Source organism: Hoplias malabaricus, chromosome 13 (assembly GCF_029633855.1).
Source record: "Hoplias malabaricus isolate fHopMal1 chromosome 13, fHopMal1.hap1, whole genome shotgun sequence".
NCBI classification, from domain to species: Eukaryota; Metazoa; Chordata; class Actinopteri; order Characiformes; family Erythrinidae; genus Hoplias; species Hoplias malabaricus.
The window spans coordinates 17,351,422-17,369,833 of record NC_089812.1 but is presented as its reverse complement, the minus strand read 5'-3'; the positions used below and the strand labels follow the sequence as shown (position 1 = coordinate 17,369,833).

Sequence of the window (18,412 nt, the reverse complement as noted above, 5' to 3'; positions counted from 1 at the left end):
ATTATTTCATGTGTGCTTGGATATGGTATTGAAACTTTAAAAATATTCAACAAACATTAGAAATGCTTTTGTGCACCTCGAGATGAAGCATACATTTCTTCTGAACAGTGTCTAGATAAATCTTATATAGATAAAAAATTTAAGGTGCATTCATTGTTTACACATATGTCCAAATGTGAACTCGAGCTTGTATAATCTAAACAGAAAAGTCTTAAATGAAATGGGAGGCTCTGGAGAAGATAAACATGAGCCTAATATCACCATGCTATATGTCAGGAGGGCAGTGGTGATTGCTCTAAGACTGCAAGGGAAGCTCAGCTTCCCCTAAAGTGTCAAAAAATAAGTGATCAAATATATTCTGTTGTGTGTACATGTCATTGAATAAATATGGGAGGCCGTTTAGGGCAAATACACTGAAACACTTGCGCACACTACATTTAAACACTTGCACACTGAAACACTTGCGCACACTACATTTAAACACTTGCACACTACACACTGAAACACTTGCGCACACTACATTTAAACACTTGCACACTACACACTGAAACACTTGCGCACAGTACATTGAAACACTTGCACACTACACACTGAAACACTTGCGCACAGTACATTGAAACACTTGCACACTACACACTGAAACACTTGCGCACACTACATTGAAACACTTGCACACACTACACTGAAACACTTGCGCATACTACACTGAGACAATTGCACACTACACACTAAATCACTTGCGCTCTACACTGAAACACTTGCACGCACTACATTGAAACACTTGCGCACACTACACTTGCACGCACTACACTGAAACACTTGCGCGCACTACACTGAAACACTTGCGCACAGTACATTGAAACACGTGCGCACACTACACTGAAACACTTGCGCACACTACACTGAAACACTTGCGCACACTACAATGAAACACTTGCGCACACTACACTGAAACACTTGCGCACACTACAATGAAACACTTGCGCACACTACACTGAAACACGTGCACAGTACACACTGAAACATTTGCACTACACTTCACATACACTTGTATATATATTATACATGACGTGTGTGTGTGTGTGAGAGAGAGATAGAGAGAGAGAAGATGCACTCAGCTGTGTAGCACAGGGTACAATCTTTTATGACTAATTCCTGTGCTCTGTGTCTTTTCAGAGATGAACAAACATTTGTTCTTATTATTTTTTATTAGTCTTTTCATATTTGATCAGCCATTGCGTATTTCTGGTAACAGTGAGGATATCCGTAATTTTTTGCGTGATGTCCTGCGTTGTGTGGAATCCATACAAGATGACCCGCTACACAGACACTACACTGAACTGGAGCACCACACAAGAACCATCCAGTCCATCATACGTGTAGTTGGGCGCAGAGAAGGAGCTGTGGTGAGAGAATGCACGACTCTTTTGGAGTCTTTATATCAGTGTCTAATTCTCATTTTACAACAATCTCCGGGCGAAAGACATCAAGGCAACAATATTCTCATAATTCCTCCAACAACTTCCAGTGGCACGTCCGGTCGCCCACGGTATGATTTAACAGCAGAACAGATTATCCACTGCCTAAATCTGGGATTTAATTGGCAAAGAATCACTTCCATTTTTGGAATTGATCGACAAGTGTGCAAGTGTCTCAGTGTAGTATGCGCAAGTGTTTCAGTGTAGTGTGCACAAGTGTTTCAATGTAGTGTGCGCAAGTGTTTCAGTGTGTGGTGTGCAATTGTTTCAATGTAGTGTGCGCAAGTGTTTCAGTGTATTTGCCCTAGACGGCCTCCCATAGTATTTGCCCTAGACGGCCTCCCATAAATAAATATGCACTACAACTTTTGTTCAGAATCAGCTTCTTATCACTGGTAAAGATGCGGCTTTCCGCCCAATCATTCGCGTAGATTCACGGTGATTTAAACAGCGCGGACGCTGAGCGTCCATAGAGTTCAATGGTGAAGCAGCGAAGTGCAGCGACACGAGACGAGCCATTGGATAAATGCTGGGCTTTGTCCCGCCCACCGGACGCTCAGCGTCTCTGGGGGTCTATGGGGCAGTGGGCTGGCCTCGGCTGGCCCGGACGCTCAGCTTCTGCTTGATGATCTGTCTGAGGCTGAATCCCTTTTTGATTGACAGCGAAATAAGCGAATCAGCGACCCTTTGGTGTAAAGACCCGAGAGAGCATTATATTTTCATTCTGTTCTGAGTTGAACCAGACTTTCTTAATCCTCTTAGCGGCATTTTCTTTGTTAAAAGCGACTAGCGACAAATTGAGCTTCTATTTCTGGTGGGTTTTTTGTAGCTGCTTGTGTTTGGAGACTGACTTCTATCACTCTTTCTGACTTATATCGCAGTTTCTGTCCAGCAGGTGCTGCTGAGCCCCTCTACCGTCACAAAGCACTCACAGGCGGACACACTTCACATGGGCCAAGGCCGTTTAAGCAGCCTAGCTCTGCTGGCCTTTGAGAGGACACTAGTCAAGTCCCTGGAAAAGACGCCTTGTTGGTACAACAGGGTCACAGATCATTTTCTTGAAATGGAACAGAGGGTAGAATTTACGTATAAATAAACCGATTGTTAAATAACGTATAAATAAACCACATTTTATGATGTAGGCCGAAATTGAGCTTCCCCTCTTTGAAAGACCAGAATCCGCCACTGCAGGAGGGGTACAGACATAGTTTTAAACTGTGGAGCTGTGTTCTTTGGAGAAATTAAGCTTGAATTAATATCTTTGGGATACATTGGCTCAGCATTTGAGATCCAGAACTAATTGTCCAAAGTCAAAGTTGAGGGGCAAACCTGCCATTAATAACTTTAACTTCTGAAAAAATGGATGAGCAGGTGTGGGGAATAAAATGACTCCATACTCACTATTGCAGTTTTTATTTTCTTTCTGTAACATCGAGACTAATAGTAATGGACATTTTATGAGACATTTTAGACATGATGAAATAATGTGGGAGTAAAAATGTCCTGGTTTGTTTTTCCAACTTCATCTTTTAGAACTAAATTGGCCTGTAGCCGTAACGATGCACTATTATCCACATGGCAGCTCATCCTTGGTACAGTAGGAGTGATGTGTTCCATTTAAATCCCTAACAGAATAGGACAATGAAGAAATTGGGTGCAGTAAAGAGGCTCTCTTGCTTGAATGATCTGATATAATGGGGAGTGTCACACATGCTCTTCTCTTCCGATTGCCATTTTGTGGCTAGTTCTCTGTCGCCAGATGCTGTTAGAAGTGGCCATTTTCAAATCACTGGGCACTTTTTAGCTGTTCCACATTCATGCACCAAAAGCACCTCAGAGCCAGCTGCAAAACAATGTGGTCCATTAGTTTGTCATTCCACTGATTGCTCTGTAAAAGGTTTGCAGTCTCAAGGAAATAAAGTTTAGATTCCTCCCTGCTACCATTAAGTGGGGGAAACAACTTTGCTGCAGTCTATTTAGTCCACATTCTTATCCATAAGAGACATGTTTAGATGCCTAAATGAAATCTGCAGTATCTCACTATCGACTCTATATTTGCCAAAAACAGATATTTGCATACAGATCTGCAATGGCAGACATCAATAACCAAGCACTAAGAGGCCTATTATCAGATAAAACAAATGAGGACTGCCGTAGGTTTTATTTTACTGTAGGCTTGGAAAGTCATAGACAATTCATTTCGGAAGGATGTTTGGGCTCAGAAATTGACTGATTTATGACATTACACATTGACCTGATTATATATTCACATATTACATACTCTGGTAATTTCCCCCCTCAATTCTTCATATTATTAAACTGCCATTATACTGAAAGTGGCCTGAAAATATTAAAGGTTCTGTAGTAAACTTACTTGAAACATGGCCAAGATATTGAGCTTATATGTTTCATTCAGGGAATGCAGAAAAATAATGTTTTTATCAAATGAATTGCAGGGAAACATTTTACAGGGAAACATTTATTTTAATTTACAGGGAAACATTTATTCATAATTATATATTTTTTAAATCATAATAAACCATTTTCTGTTTTCAGAAATTCACAGCCACAACAGATGTCCTTCTAGCATGCTGGGCTGCCTAATGATGTTGCTTTAGTGCCAGTTAGAAAAGAAGCAACTCACTTATGCAACTGTAAAGTGCAACTCACTTATGAAGAAGAATAAAACAGCTTTGGGAGGCACTTTATACTACACAGAGTGGGTCACCCATGGTCCTATGTACAGTAGGATTAGAAGAAGTCCACTGGCAAGTGCCTGGTCCTGGCTTTTGGATACAAATCCAGCACGATTATCAGGTGACTCGGTCAGTCATTACTCTCCTCCTTACCCATACCATCTTATCCCCTACCTTTGGGAGACAAATGACCTGCAGATATCAATGCAAGATGAAGTACCTTGTTAAAGAGATGGGTACATTTAATTCCCTGTAGAGGTTGGTAATAGCTCATTAATTCTGCCATGTGTTTCTGGCCCCCTATGTGGCCACAGTTAGATCTGAGAGCAAGAGTCAACATGTTCTCTTTCCAAATGCTGTGGGTGGATAGTCTTCCAATTTCTGCCTTGCTTTTATGTCTAAGCACTATATACAGCATGGGCAAAGACAGGGGATATACACATCATAGAAGGCTGAGTAACTGCAAGGCTTCAGCAGTTTGGTTTTGTTTTTTGGTAACTTTGGTTTAGTTTTTTTTAAGTCACGTGTTCCTAGTCATGACACATATTCGCCCACCTCACTGGGTTGTTTAATTGGGGTCCATGACACACACAAGCACAAGGCAGGTAACAAAGAACACCTGGGAACAATATGTATGGCTACAGGTCATTCCCAAGTAATACACATGACCAGGGTGGAAAAAAAGGAGCAGCAAAGAGCAAAACAAATCAATGACAGAAACACGTGGGAAGTTCAACAAGAAAACAAGAGACAGTAGCAAAACAGGGAAGTTAAACAGAGCAAAGTTAGACATGTTACAAAATACACAGGGTAGGAGCAGAACATGACAGATCTACACACACTGAGCAAAATATCATAGCTGTCCAATCAAAACAGGTATTTTCATTTCTGTCAATATTTAGTTTACTACATTATTTGAACACAGCAGCTCTCCTTCATATTTGGCTGTCACTGTTACTATTAAGTAACTTAAGGTACTTAATATGTAACCTTGAAGGCACCACCGCAGTGACAGTTTTTCTAACAGTGTACACATAAGTAAACCAGAGACAATTGGGGGAAAAAAGATAATGCAAAATGAAATCTGACAATTTATTGATGCATAAAATTACACAAATAAGCCAAACTATGGGCAAAAAATAAAGTGCAAGGACAAATGAATAATACAGCTCCAAAAAATGATTCAGAAGAATTCTCTTCCTAAGTTACTACTTAGAGCTGAGGTAGAGCAATCTTAGAGGACTGAATGTTGGTGATAGTTGGTGTTGGTAATTGTTCCCTACAGGAGAAAAGCTTCTAGCTATTTGAATACTTTGGTAACCAGAAAAGCAAATTAGAGAGGAGAATCAGTGGAAAGGATTGCATTTTATAGCTTGTTATTTGGCTTTTTATCAAGCGCTTCTCTTTATCCTCTACCAAATTGAGAGAATTGATTTTTTTTCACTCCATAATAAATTGGCAATCAAGTCATCAGCCTTGAGGTGGCCAATGCATTTCCTCAGATTTGGAGACATGATTTGTGATCATTGTATCTCATGTTGGAGCTTTAGGGTGCTCTTTTGCTTAATAACCAGTTAAAACAAATTCAACGTGATTCTCTTTTCCTGCTGTGTGCAGACAAAGAGGCATTTTTCATGCTGACATGAGAAGTTTAGCATTTTTTTTCTTTTCTCATTTATTCATTTGCTTCTTGTTTATTCTATACTATTCAAGCTTTGTACCTTGTTTTTAGGAAAAATGACTAGGTTAGTGTAAGCCAACAGGTCCCTGTAATTACCCATTTGTTTAGCTTTGCTGGAGGAGAGAGGGAATTAAAATCTGTGGTGTGAATCCAGATCTGCAAGTTAAGAAAAATGTCTATATAAAGGATAATATCTACTCTGTCCACTTGGGAGCCATATTTGATATTTCAGCCAGGCAGATGTTTCCACTGATACAAGACCAGACTCCAATTTCTTTGAATGGGTTAGAGACATATAAAGCCAAAGAATGCCCTAGTATTGTGTTAAAACCTTGAAATCACTGGTAAAATCTAAAATGTCATATATTGTAGCATCTGAGTAAAATGTTGTTTTTACATCAAGTTGTTCTGACTAGTGTGAATGTGCATATCTCCACAATCCATGGCTGAGGTGCATGTACAGGTGCTGGTCATAAAATTAGAATGTCATAAAAAAGTTTATTTCAGTAATTCCATTCAAAAAGTGAAACTTGTGTATATACTCATTCATTACACACAGACTGATATATTTCAAGTGTTTATTTCTTTTAATTTGATGATTTTAACTGACAACTAATGAAAAAACCCTGTTTCATGATATTCCAATTTAAAATTTTTTAACATTTCATTTAATTTTTTTTCAATTCATTTAAAAAATAGAAGGGTTTTTTCCCCACGAGTAGATTTACCTGTGAGCTGATTGGCTCTTATTTATGAAAGGTGGAATTTCCCTTATTAACAGATTCCATGATAGCTAATATGAAGTCTTATATACATATATTTTTTTAACCAGTTACCAATCTCATTTCATATAACGTTCCTGATGTAGTTTTGTAGTGGCCACAATATGCAAACCTCCGAACTTGTGTGTCAGAGTTAATTGGGTTAGGCATCATATGAGTACTGATCAGCATTTTGAGTGTTGGGGATGGGATGAACATATAATCCACCAAAACAGAACACATGGATCAAACAATATTGAACAAATATCTGACAGAGGATATTGTCGCTGTCCAATGAAAAACATGTATCTTCAAAAGAGTAATTTTACAGAAAGAAAACCTTTCTTGGCAATGGAAGGCAATGAAAAACAGATTTTTTACCAAGTACGTTTGGAGTATTACTATTGGGCCTTCATACTGAAATGGTCACATACTTTGAAGGCCAGTGGAAGTATTCAAATGATGTGGTAAACTACAAATTGACAAAAATGGAGATTTTCATTGAACAGCGATGATATGCAACATTACACTTCTCTTTATGAAACAGAAACGCTGAATCTCAAAGGGGGATTCAACAACATATAGGGGAGTAAATAATAAAAAGAATAAAAAGAAATTCTCCATAATTACTTAATAAAATAAAACAGTTTTACATAGACTTCAATTGAAAGTTGAGATTTGTTTCCTTTTCCTGTAATATTACTATTTTTGGGAGATACATGTTTTCATTGGATAGTGACAATATTATCAGCTTATGCTAAATATGTTGCAGCTGGCAGTTTTGGGACAATTGTGAGGCTTTTGACTGCAAGATATAATAACTGCATGCCAGTGGCGGATGCTGGTCTTTCAAGGAGGGGAAGCTCAATTTCGGCCTACATAATAAAATGTGTCGGTTTATTTATACGTAAATTCTACCCTCCGTTCCTTTTCAAGAAAATTATCTGTGACCCTGTCGTACCAACAAGGCGTCTTTTCCAGGGACTTGACTAGTGTCCTCTCAATGGCCAACAGAGCTAGGCTGCTTAAACGGCCCTGGTCCATGTGAAGTGTGTCCATCTGTGAGTGCTTTGTGACGGTGGTGGGGCTCAGCAGCACCCGCTGGACAGAAACTGCGATAGAAGTCAGAAGGCGTGATAGAAGTCAGTCTCCAAACACAAGCAGCTACAAAAAACCCACCAGCAAAAGAAGCTCGATTTGTCGCTAGTCGTTTTTAACAAAGAAAATGCAGCTAAGAGAACTTACAAAGTCTCCGGTTCAACTCAGAACAGAATGAAAATGTAATGCTCCCATGGATAGCTACACCAAAGGATCGCTGATTCGCTCATTTCGCTGTCAATCAAAAAGGGATTCAGCCCCAGACAGATCACCCAATCATCATGCAGAAGCTGAGCATCCGGGCCAGCCGAGGCCAGCCCACTGCCCCATAGACCCCCAGAGACGCTAAGTATCCGATGGGCGGGACAAAGCCCAGCTGCTTCGCAATTGAACTCTGTGGACGCAGTTTAAAGCACCGTGAAGGGAATGATTGAGAGGAAAGCGTCTTTACCAGTGATAAGAAGCTGAATCTGAACAAAAGTTGAGCGCATTGTAGTGCACATTTATTCAATGACATGTACACACAACAGTACATATTTGATCACTTTTTTGACATTTTAGGGGAAGCTGAGCTTGCAGTCTTAGAGCAATCGCCTCTGCTGCATGTGCACTTCACACAATCCTGTCTTCAACACTTCAAGGTGTTTGTGCACTGAGCCTATCTTTCTCTTGGCACCATTTTCTGTAGCACTGTTTTGCTTGACCCTGACTATCATGCAATAGTAGCCAGTATTCATGACTGTTGCTTGGATTGTTGGAGTGGTGGTTGTTTTACAGTTAATTGAATGACAGATTGGCGGCACGTTGGCGTAGCAGGTAGTGTCGCAGTCACACAGCTCCAGGGGCCTGAAGGTTGTGGGTTCGATTTCCGCTCTGGGTGACTGTCTGTGAGGTGTTGGTGTGTTCTCCCCGTGTCCGCATGGGTTTCCCAAGACTGGTTTCAAGACCAAGACTAGACTCAGGTACTACAGCACTATTTCACACATCCACAAAAAATGAAAAAATAAACAATGCATATTAAGAATGGAATGTGGATCACCTGAAATAAACACACTGCAATTTCGCAAATTTGACTTTCACAATCAGTTCATCTTAGTATGTATATCAAAAACCTTACATTCTACGATTGACATAGAAGTAAAGCACCAGTCCATTATATTATTCTATCATTTTAAAACAATAATGATTTATAAGGATATATTCCTTTGGTGAGCGTGCATGAAGTGTTCCATTCCAAGTCCATTTATGAGTGTGATTTGTAAAGACTATGTCAGATTTTGGCCACATTTACCTGTTGTGTAAACATAGCCTATATGAACATAGCCTGTATTCAGTGTTTGTTCATAAATAAAGGCTGTTTATAGGAGTTTTTTCACCACTTTGCTGCAGTAACAGATTTTAGTATTATGGGAAACTTTGTGCTAGATATTGCTCGGATTTAATCTGATTTCAGCAGGTGCAATTTGTTAGAGATGATTTCAGATGGATAATCTGGGGTTTCTTTATGTCCACATAAGCTAATCCTCTGGCTGAAGCATGGAGGCGTCAGCATGGGGTTATGGCCTCTTCACTCATCACTCATCAGAGTAGCAGGGGATTATGTGGACCTGTAATCCAGGTTCTATGTTTGTTCAGACAGGTGCTCTTATTAGGGTAATGTGTTTTCCTCAAACTGTACTTCGACCTCCATTTGAAACTGCTCTTTCTTTCATGGTATCATCTGATTTGTCCTTAGTGTTGGCCTAAAGGTGGCCTTCCTTCTGTCTCTAAAATGAAAAAATAAGTATTGATGTTTGCGTGATGTTCCTGTGGTTCATCCTCAATAGAGACCTTGAGAAAAGTGAACATGCTTAGGATTAGCTAAGAAAAAATATTGACTACTTTCTAAAGTGTTTCATGTTCATTGAAAGAAATTTGCTGTGTAGTTGTATGTGCTAACATGCTATGACTATTTTCCAATTGTCTGACCAACCTTGCTATGTTATGTCAACTGGTGCTTCAAACATATGGCTGAGACAGTGTCTGGGTCCTCGAAAGAGTAGAGGCTCTAAGAGCTTCACCTGCCACATTTGATTTAGTCTTCAATGTATATTAGATGCAGTGTGTAACTTGGGCTAAAAAACACAACAGAAACTGAAAACACAGTTCACTCTAGGCCTGGACAACAAGGCAATGTAATCAAGAATTGCACGGTAGCGCAGCAGGTAGTGTTACAGTCACACAGCTCCAGGGGCTTGGAGGTTGTGGGTTCGATTCCCTCTCTGGGTGACTGACTGTGAGGAGTTGGTGTGTTCTCCCCGTGTCCGCGTGGGTTTCCTCCGGGTGCTCTGGTTTCCTCCCACAGTCCAAAAACACATGTTGGTAGGTGGATTGGCGACTCATAAGTGTCCGTAGGTGTGAGTGAATGTGTGTGTGTCTGTGTTGCCCTGTGAAGGACTGGTGCCCCCTCCAGGGTGTATTCCTGCCTTGCGCCCAATGATTCCAGGTAGGCTCTGGACCCACTGCGACCCTGAACTGTATAAGCGGTTACAGATAATGAATGAATGAGTTAAACCATAATGATGTTTCGAAGGGAGTAAATGACATGGTGGGAAAATAAACTCTCAGAGAGTTAATGAAAACTTTTAAAGTTTGAATGATATTGAATAGTGTGAAAATTTAATGTTTCTCATTAATCTGTTGTACAGTGAAGGTTTCATCATCTGGAATGTTTCTCAGTGTGTGAGATAACATCTCAGAAAAATTATCAGTATTTTTCTTACAACTTGTTTGTCCCAATGGCTGAAATTAGATTTGGATTGTAAAACTAGTTTATTTTCAACAAGGACAAGTCACATTTACAAAACAAAATTACTTGAGTGTAAGAGTGTCTTTAAAGCTAAACTATTGCTTTGAAAGGCCCATCTGCATGGTGTACTAACCATAACAAAGAAAATAAGTATATTAAATAGCTACAGAACATTGACTTGAATAGATTACATTCTAAAGGCCGGAGACACACGTACTTTAGAACAGGTTTGGGATTCCTGGAATAACAAGGAACTATGACATTCAATATAACAAATACCACAAATAGCTTATTGTTTAAAAGCTTAGTTTATCTAGTTTAGCATGCGATTTAACATTACATTTGTTGATATCTCAAACAACTGTCACGTTTATTGTGAAATATATGTTGAAAGCTTGGACTGAACACACACAAAACAACTGTGTACTTAACACGCGTTGGTAGGTGGATTGGCGACTCAAAAGTGTCCGTAGGTGTGAATGTGTGAGTATGTGTCTGTGTTGCCCTGTGAAGGACTGGCGCCCCCTGGAGGTCCCGCCTTGCGCCCAATGATTCCAGGTAGGCTCTGGACCCACCGCGACCCTGAACTGGATAAGTGGTTACAGATAATGAATGAATGAATGAATGACCTATACTAGGGCTGAGTGATATAGCTGAGACATATATCAGGATAAATTAAGAATACAAGATAATGCTACTTGCTCAGGTAACATATTTAATTACTTATCATAATTATGTGATCTAGCTAAAAAAGTACAGTGATTTCAACAATAAAAGAAGCCTCATGACATAGTAGCCCACTAAGAGCTCACATTAAAGATACTCACAATAGAGGGTTCTGCATATTGCCATAAGCTTACCGCTGAAGCATACTTCTAAAATCCCATAGTATTATCATAAATGTGTCTTGGTGCAGTATTCAGCATTTTTGGCCATAGCTGTAGTGTAGCCAGACCACTGCTATTTCTATGAACAAATCTGATATAATTTGTTATCTCATATAGAGAGGTGAAGACATCATTGTGCATATTATGTATGTAGTGGCCCACTTCAGGGTCTCTTAGACATGAGTCACAGTTTAGCTCTGCTGTTCTTTCATTCAACAAAAATAAATTGAAGCTGAGAGCTTCTAAAAAAATTCCCTGTTGCATGATAAATCTCTAGCGGTGACCTGTGGCTGCTGGTGGTCTTAGAAAACTCTTTGGTGGCCCCTTTTCACATTTAGGTGGGATCCTTTTATGTTCCTGCATTTAATCAGTGAGTTCTGGTGGGAGCTGCAGTGGTCAGGTGGTCATAAAGGTGCATGTGAACGCATTTAATTCAGCTAGAATCACAGCATGCATCCCACCATGAGTCATTCATCTTCTCCATTAGCCTAATGCATTGTTTTCTGGAAACATCTGGGCTGAGTGTAGCAGAGTTTTCAACATGAGTGTCTTAACATACATGTGGAACTCATGTGGAACAGCTTCTTAAGTGTGTGTGTATGTGGTGAGATTTTGTGTGTGTGTGTGTGGGGGGGGGGTGTTTGTGTAGGTATGTGTGCCTGTATGAAGTTTAAGTGTTTTATGACAGCAGATCTTCACTCATTTTGCACTGCAATAACAGACCCCAGCACAGAGAGACATCTCTAATGTTATATTACAGCATACAGCTATGCCTCAGTATTTCTCCCTCTCTTTCTACCCTCTTCTTTCTTTTTCATTTCTAACAATCCATCCTTCCAGCTTCTTCTATTCCTCTACTGTCTACCCTCTCCTGCTTTTTCTTGTTTATTCTGTATTCTATATTTTCCAACACATTCCTTCTGCTCTCTCTCTCCTGACTTTTCCTTCTTTTCTCTATATTTTCCCTGCATAGTTTCTCCTCCCCCTCCCTCTCTCTCTGATGATGAGATCTGTCAGATGTTGTAATGACTGTTTTTAATTCTATCACTGTTATTCAGATTCAGATTCAGTAAATGAGTCAGTTTTGCTGCTCAGGATTTTGCTGAGTAATAATGAGGGGTGTGTTTATATGAGGTCAGATGTGTTAAAATTTCAATATTCAGTTGTCTGTAAAGCCACTGAAATGTTTTTTTCTCCATCCACTATGCGTCTTGTGTACACCCTGAAAATTATGCAAATAGAGATTGTTATAAGCTGAAATAATCAAAATGGAAAGTAGACATTTGAATATGCATCTATTCTCAGACTGCAATTTAAAGGCTGCGTCTGGCCCTTTGGCTTGCAGAGCTGTGTGGGAGGACGTATTTTACAATTGGTCACTCCAATGCTCCAACAAATAGAGGGACATCAAGGACAGGAACATACCAGGATTACTTTTGTTTCTGAAGTTAAGCTTTGGAAGGGTTTTTCCACAAAATTAAATATCACTGGCTTGGGAACACCTACCTTGTATCTACATTCATTGTGCGTGGTCAAGAGCCCCTCAGGAACACCACAGAGCAGGTTTGATTAGGCTGGTTAATCATACTCAGCGCTGCATGGACACTGACATGGTGGGGGAATTAATGTGTGTTGTGCTGGTATGAGTGTTGGAGTTAAAAAAAAAAGTCTGCTCACTGCATACTTTGTGTTGGTCTTCTTCTGGATATTTGTGGTTGGTGGACAATTCTCAGTCCAGCAGTAACAACGATAGCTTTAAAAACTCGAGCAGCACTGCTGTGTCTTATCCACTCATACCACCATGACAACGCTTAAACACACTGCAGCACTGAGAAATTTACACTACACAAATCTTCACAAATCTACTTCAAAGTGCTCATGTATGGTGACTGGAGCTGATACAATGGACAACGTGTGAAGATAGAAGGTGGGGGTTCCTAATCCAGTGATCATTTTGTTAGTTTGTGTGTGTGTGTGTGTGTGTGTATTGCATAACAGTTTTTAAAGGTTTTACTTTGAAACTGAGAGAACTGTTCAAATGAAACTAAAACCAGATGTACTTTGTCTTAGCAAATGACATAAATTCATTTTCCTTGCCTCATTTACTAAGAAATTAATTCAGTCATTCTGTATCTGGCAGATGAGTACACATGCCATTCTGCCAGGCTGGTAACTGCATGGGACCTTAACAGTGTGAATTATGCCATGATAATTTTATTTAGCCTAAGAGAACCTGTTGTGAACACATGATGTTCCCTACAGAAGCTTGTAACTAAAACAATAATATGGTATTCTAAAGCAGAACACACATAGAAGAGAGAAAGAGAGAGCAATGACCCACTGGGATTTTTCCACCCACAGTTGCACCACTCCAAGCCTTGGTGCAAGCCGTGTGCCTTTATTTATCCATAGTTTGGTACAAAGGGTTTCAGTTACAGCCTAATGTCACTGTGCACCAGTCATAGCCTTTGAACATATGGTGGGCTAATATTAGCGTGACTACTTTGGGACATTAGATTTCCATTAACAACAGAGTGATTGTACATGCTTGGAGCATTCATTCAAATGAGAAATCCTGGCTTCAATTCCATAATAAAGGTCTTTGACTATGCAATTGCATTCAAGCACTGCTGTGAAAATAAAGCTCTTGTCCATGTTGTTATGGCATTCCGCAAATAACATTCTCCTGGCATTCACAGAACCCAGATTTATCCATCAGGCTGCCAGATGGTGAAGCACGATTCATCAGTAAAGGATACGTGTGACCAATAGCATTGTGCTTTACACTACTCTAGCTGACACTTGGCATTGCACATGGTGATCCTAGGCTTAAGATGCTGTAGAGCCATGTAAATCCAATGCATTAATTTCCAGATTAGGTTCTATATATATATATGAAATAATACATAAAGTCAAAGTCAAATTAATTTTATTAGGCCTCGGCTGAAACAGTCCCATCATACATGTGATGGTAGAAAAACAAATTCAAAATATTTTGGTGTGTATAACAGGCAGAAAAAAATAAATAACGTGCAACTCGGGAACACACTTTAAACCTATTTTCACCTTGCCCTTCAGGGCTTCCGTAGCTAAGGCATTTCTTATTTTAGTAATATTTCAAAGATGAAGAAATGCTGTCCTAGTAATATTACCTATGTGTTCATCAAATGATAGATCTTGATTGATTGACACTTAATTGATTATGACAAGATTTTTTGCTGCTCACACAGGTGCTACAGAGAAATCTGCTATATTTAACATTACATCTGACAGTTTGCTTTTTACAGGTTTTAGATCCAGAAGGAAAACTTCTATTTTGTCAGAGATCATTAAAAGAAATTATGCAGCATCCAGTATTTTACGTCTTTGATCTTTTGATCTAATTTTATCATTTGGTTTTGCCGATTTGTACAGCTGCGTATCATCAGCATAATAGTGGAAACGGATGCTATGTTTACTTATAATTGTACCCAGTGGCATCATATATAATGTGAATAAAACTTGTTCTAAAACAGAACCTTTGTATTTCACCTTTGTATAACTGGATGCTACATCTTTTACATTTACAAACTGATAATGTTCAGTTAGATAAGATTTGAACCAGGCTAGAGCTGCTCCGTGCCTTCAACCATTCCTTCTAATCTTTCTAAGAGGATAGTCTAGTCTATGGTATCAAAAGCCACACTTAAGTTGGGTAGAACTAGCAGAGCCTTGATCAGAAGCAAGAAACAAGTGTTATATCTGTGCTATGACATGGCCTGAATCCAGAATGATATTTTTCATAAGTGTGATTTCTATGTACAGGGTGGGCCATTTATATGGATACCCCTTAATAAAATGGGAATGGTTGGTGATATTAACTTCCTGTTTGTGGCACATTAGTATATGGGAGGGGGGAAACTTTTCAAGATGTGTGGTGACCATGGTGGCCATTTTGAAATCGGCCATTTTGGATCCAACTTTTGTTTTTTCAATGGGAAGAGGGCCATGTGACACATCAAACTTATTGGGAATTTCACAAGAAAAACAATTGTGTTGGTTGGCTTGGTTTTAACAATGGCTTGGTTTTAACATAACTTTATTCTTTTATGAGTTATTTACAAGTTTCTGACCACTTATAAAATGTGTTCAAAGTGCTACCCATTGTGTTGGATTCACACACTGATAGCAATATTGCAGGAGGAATGCTAGCAAAGGCTTCCAGTATCCGTAGTTTCAGGTGCAAAGATGGGGTACAAAGATAGTGGGGCCATTCTTCATCAATGGAAACATCAAGGCCACTGGATATGCGAAATTGTTACATAATGATGTGTTTTCCTCTTTATGCACTGAAACTGGCACGTTCCCTGAGTTTTTCCAGCAAGATGGTGCACCAGCACATTATGGGTGTCAGGTTCGAGCATTCCTAGATTAACAGTTTCCTGGGAAGTGGATTGGTTGCAGTGGGCTAGTTGAATGGCCACCAAGTTCTCCCGATCTGACCCCTTTAGACTTTTATCTTTGGGGTAATCTGAAGGCAATTGTCTATGCTGTGAAGATACGAGATGTGCAGCACCTGAAACTACAGATACTGGAAACCTGTGCTAGCATTTCTCCTGCAGTGTTGCTATCAGTGTGTGAAGAGTGGGAGAATAGGGTTGCATTGACAATCCAAAAAAATGGGCAGCACTTTGAACACATTTTAGTTATCAGAAACATGTAAAGTTGGATCCAAAATGGCCGACCTCAAAATGGCCACCATGATCATCCATTTTGAAAATTTTCCCCCCTCTCATATACTAATGTGCCACAAGCAGGAAGTTAATATCACTAACCATTCCCATTTTATTAGGGTGTATTCATATAAATGACCCACCCTGTAGTTATGAACAGAGCTGTTGGCATACAGCTTTTTCTAGGATCTCATTCACATTTCTAGAAGCACATTCCCATATACCAGCATGTGTTTTGGACTGTAGGGCGAAAATGGAGAAAACACACACAGAGAGAACACAACATAGTATTCAAAGAGAGTGACCCAAGTTAAGGATTGAACCCAAGACGTTGTGTGGTAGTGATACTACTTCAATTTTCACCATGCTGCCCTGAATGAATATATATATATTCATTCATTCATTCATTATCTGTAACCGCTTATCCAATTCAGGGTCGCGGTGGGTCCAGATGAATCCAGATGAATCATTGGAATACACCCTGGATGGGGCGCCAGTCCTTCACAGGGCGACACACACATTCACTCACACACTCACGGACACTTTTGAGTCGCCAATCTACCTGCAACATGTGTTTTTGGACTGTGGGGAAACCGGAGCACGCGGACACGGGGAGAACACACCAACTCCACACAGACAGTCACCCAGAGGAATCGAATCCACAACCTCCAGGTCCCTGGAGCTGTGTGACTGCGACACTACCTGCTGCGCCAACGTGCCACCCTTATATGTATATAGATATATATATATCAACTTCAACTCATATATTCTATATTCTCATATATTTTCTTTTCATGTAATCTTACAAGTGTTGTGTTAATGTGGATTTAAGTGTTGTGTTAATGTGGATTTGTGTTTTGTAGACTTTGCTGGGACATTTGTGAATACTGTGTTAGGCTTAGGTTTGGGCTTATGGCTAGGTGCAGAGTTAGGGTTATGATTGGGGTTGCTGTTAGGTTTTTCATGCTAACTTTTCTAAAAATTAATTGTAAAAAATGTCTAATATGCTGTACAGTTATAGAGATTGTTTACAGTGCTTTCATATATCTGTATTTTTGGAATGAAATGTTCAGCATGTACATATGGATTTTTGGATGTTTGCAGACTGTTGCCATGTCATGTAGCTCTACAGCTGACACCTGCTTCTCTGGAAGCCGAATGGAAGGTGTGTTTGGTGCTTTGAAAGAGATTAGCATCTAACACCATCCAACATGGACCTAAAAAATAGGTGCTTATTGCAAAGCATGTTTGCACATGTGGTTGGATGTATTTCAGTGTGTTTATTTGAGTGTGCCAAAAAAGCTTTTTGTTTCCCTTCCATCTCTGTTGTGCTGTCTCTTTGAAGCATGCCACTGCCGTGTAAGCTTTTATGGACTGCCATAACTCTGCAGACATGTGGACAAGGTTTTTTTCTCCCGATGTGCCTCTGCATGAAGGTGAATCATTAAAGATGCAGACACTTCTCATTGCTTCCTTATAGATGGGGAACAGTAGAGGGCAAGTGACAATGCTGATAATGCAGTATTACATGGGCTTTAAGCCAGCAAAAGATTAATGTGAACCAAGGCTATGTGAGAGTGCCCTCTTTGCTGAGGCATCTTTTGTAAAGGCTCTCAGAGACACATGCAAATACATTGGAATTGAGATGCTCACAAATCATCTCACAGCCTTCAGATATTGTTGTTTATTTAGATGAGCACATGTTGTAGCACTTGTGTAGAATGTGCTTGGTAATCAAGGAAGTTTGATTCATTTTACTTTCACAGTCCACATTGTCTTTGACGTTAGGGAAGGGAAGTTTGATCCATTCTACTGAACTGAGTTTTTTCGAACTGTTCCTTTCATTTTGCTGAAGTGATCGGACAAAATCTGACCCATTTTCACTTTTGAGTACTTAACCTCTCTTTTTTCTCCATGATATTTAAAACTGAGCCTGTTGTTTTATGTACATAGATGGTTCCCAGACGTCTTTGATGTTTGCTGATGGTACTGAGGGTAAAAATTAGCTTTTCCATTTTCTACTAATTCCATATATTGAATTAATATAAATTGAGTGCAAACTGGGTGCAGGAAAAAGCACGCATTTATTTATATTTTCCTCATCATCTGAGGAGTAATGAAAATGTGATTTCTTTGAAAAATATTTTGACAAAACTATGTAAAAGACTAACTGTAACCAAGAATACTTTACTAAATCCAAAAAATCTAATAGGCCATATTAAATGGGACCTCTACAACTGTAGGGAAACACTATTCTCTCTTGTTTAGGTTCATTGTGATTTTTAAAAATCAATTCACCAATTCACCAAAT

General features: G+C 39.5%; 1 long non-coding RNA gene across 3 annotated transcripts in view; it reads left to right on the top strand.

Annotated features, from left to right (window-relative positions):
- The window catches only part of LOC136664326 (uncharacterized), a 50,919-nt gene that overhangs the window by 3,505 nt on the left and 29,002 nt on the right, over positions 1 to 18,412 (top strand). Inside the window, exon 1 of one of the 3 annotated variants that reach the window (XR_010795117.1) lies at positions 8,576 to 8,676. The exons of the other annotated variants lie outside the window; for them this stretch is intronic. This is a non-coding gene — a long non-coding RNA (uncharacterized lncRNA). Of the gene's footprint in view, positions 1 to 8,575; positions 8,677 to 18,412 lie in introns of those variants that run through there. 3 annotated transcript variants of the gene reach the window in all.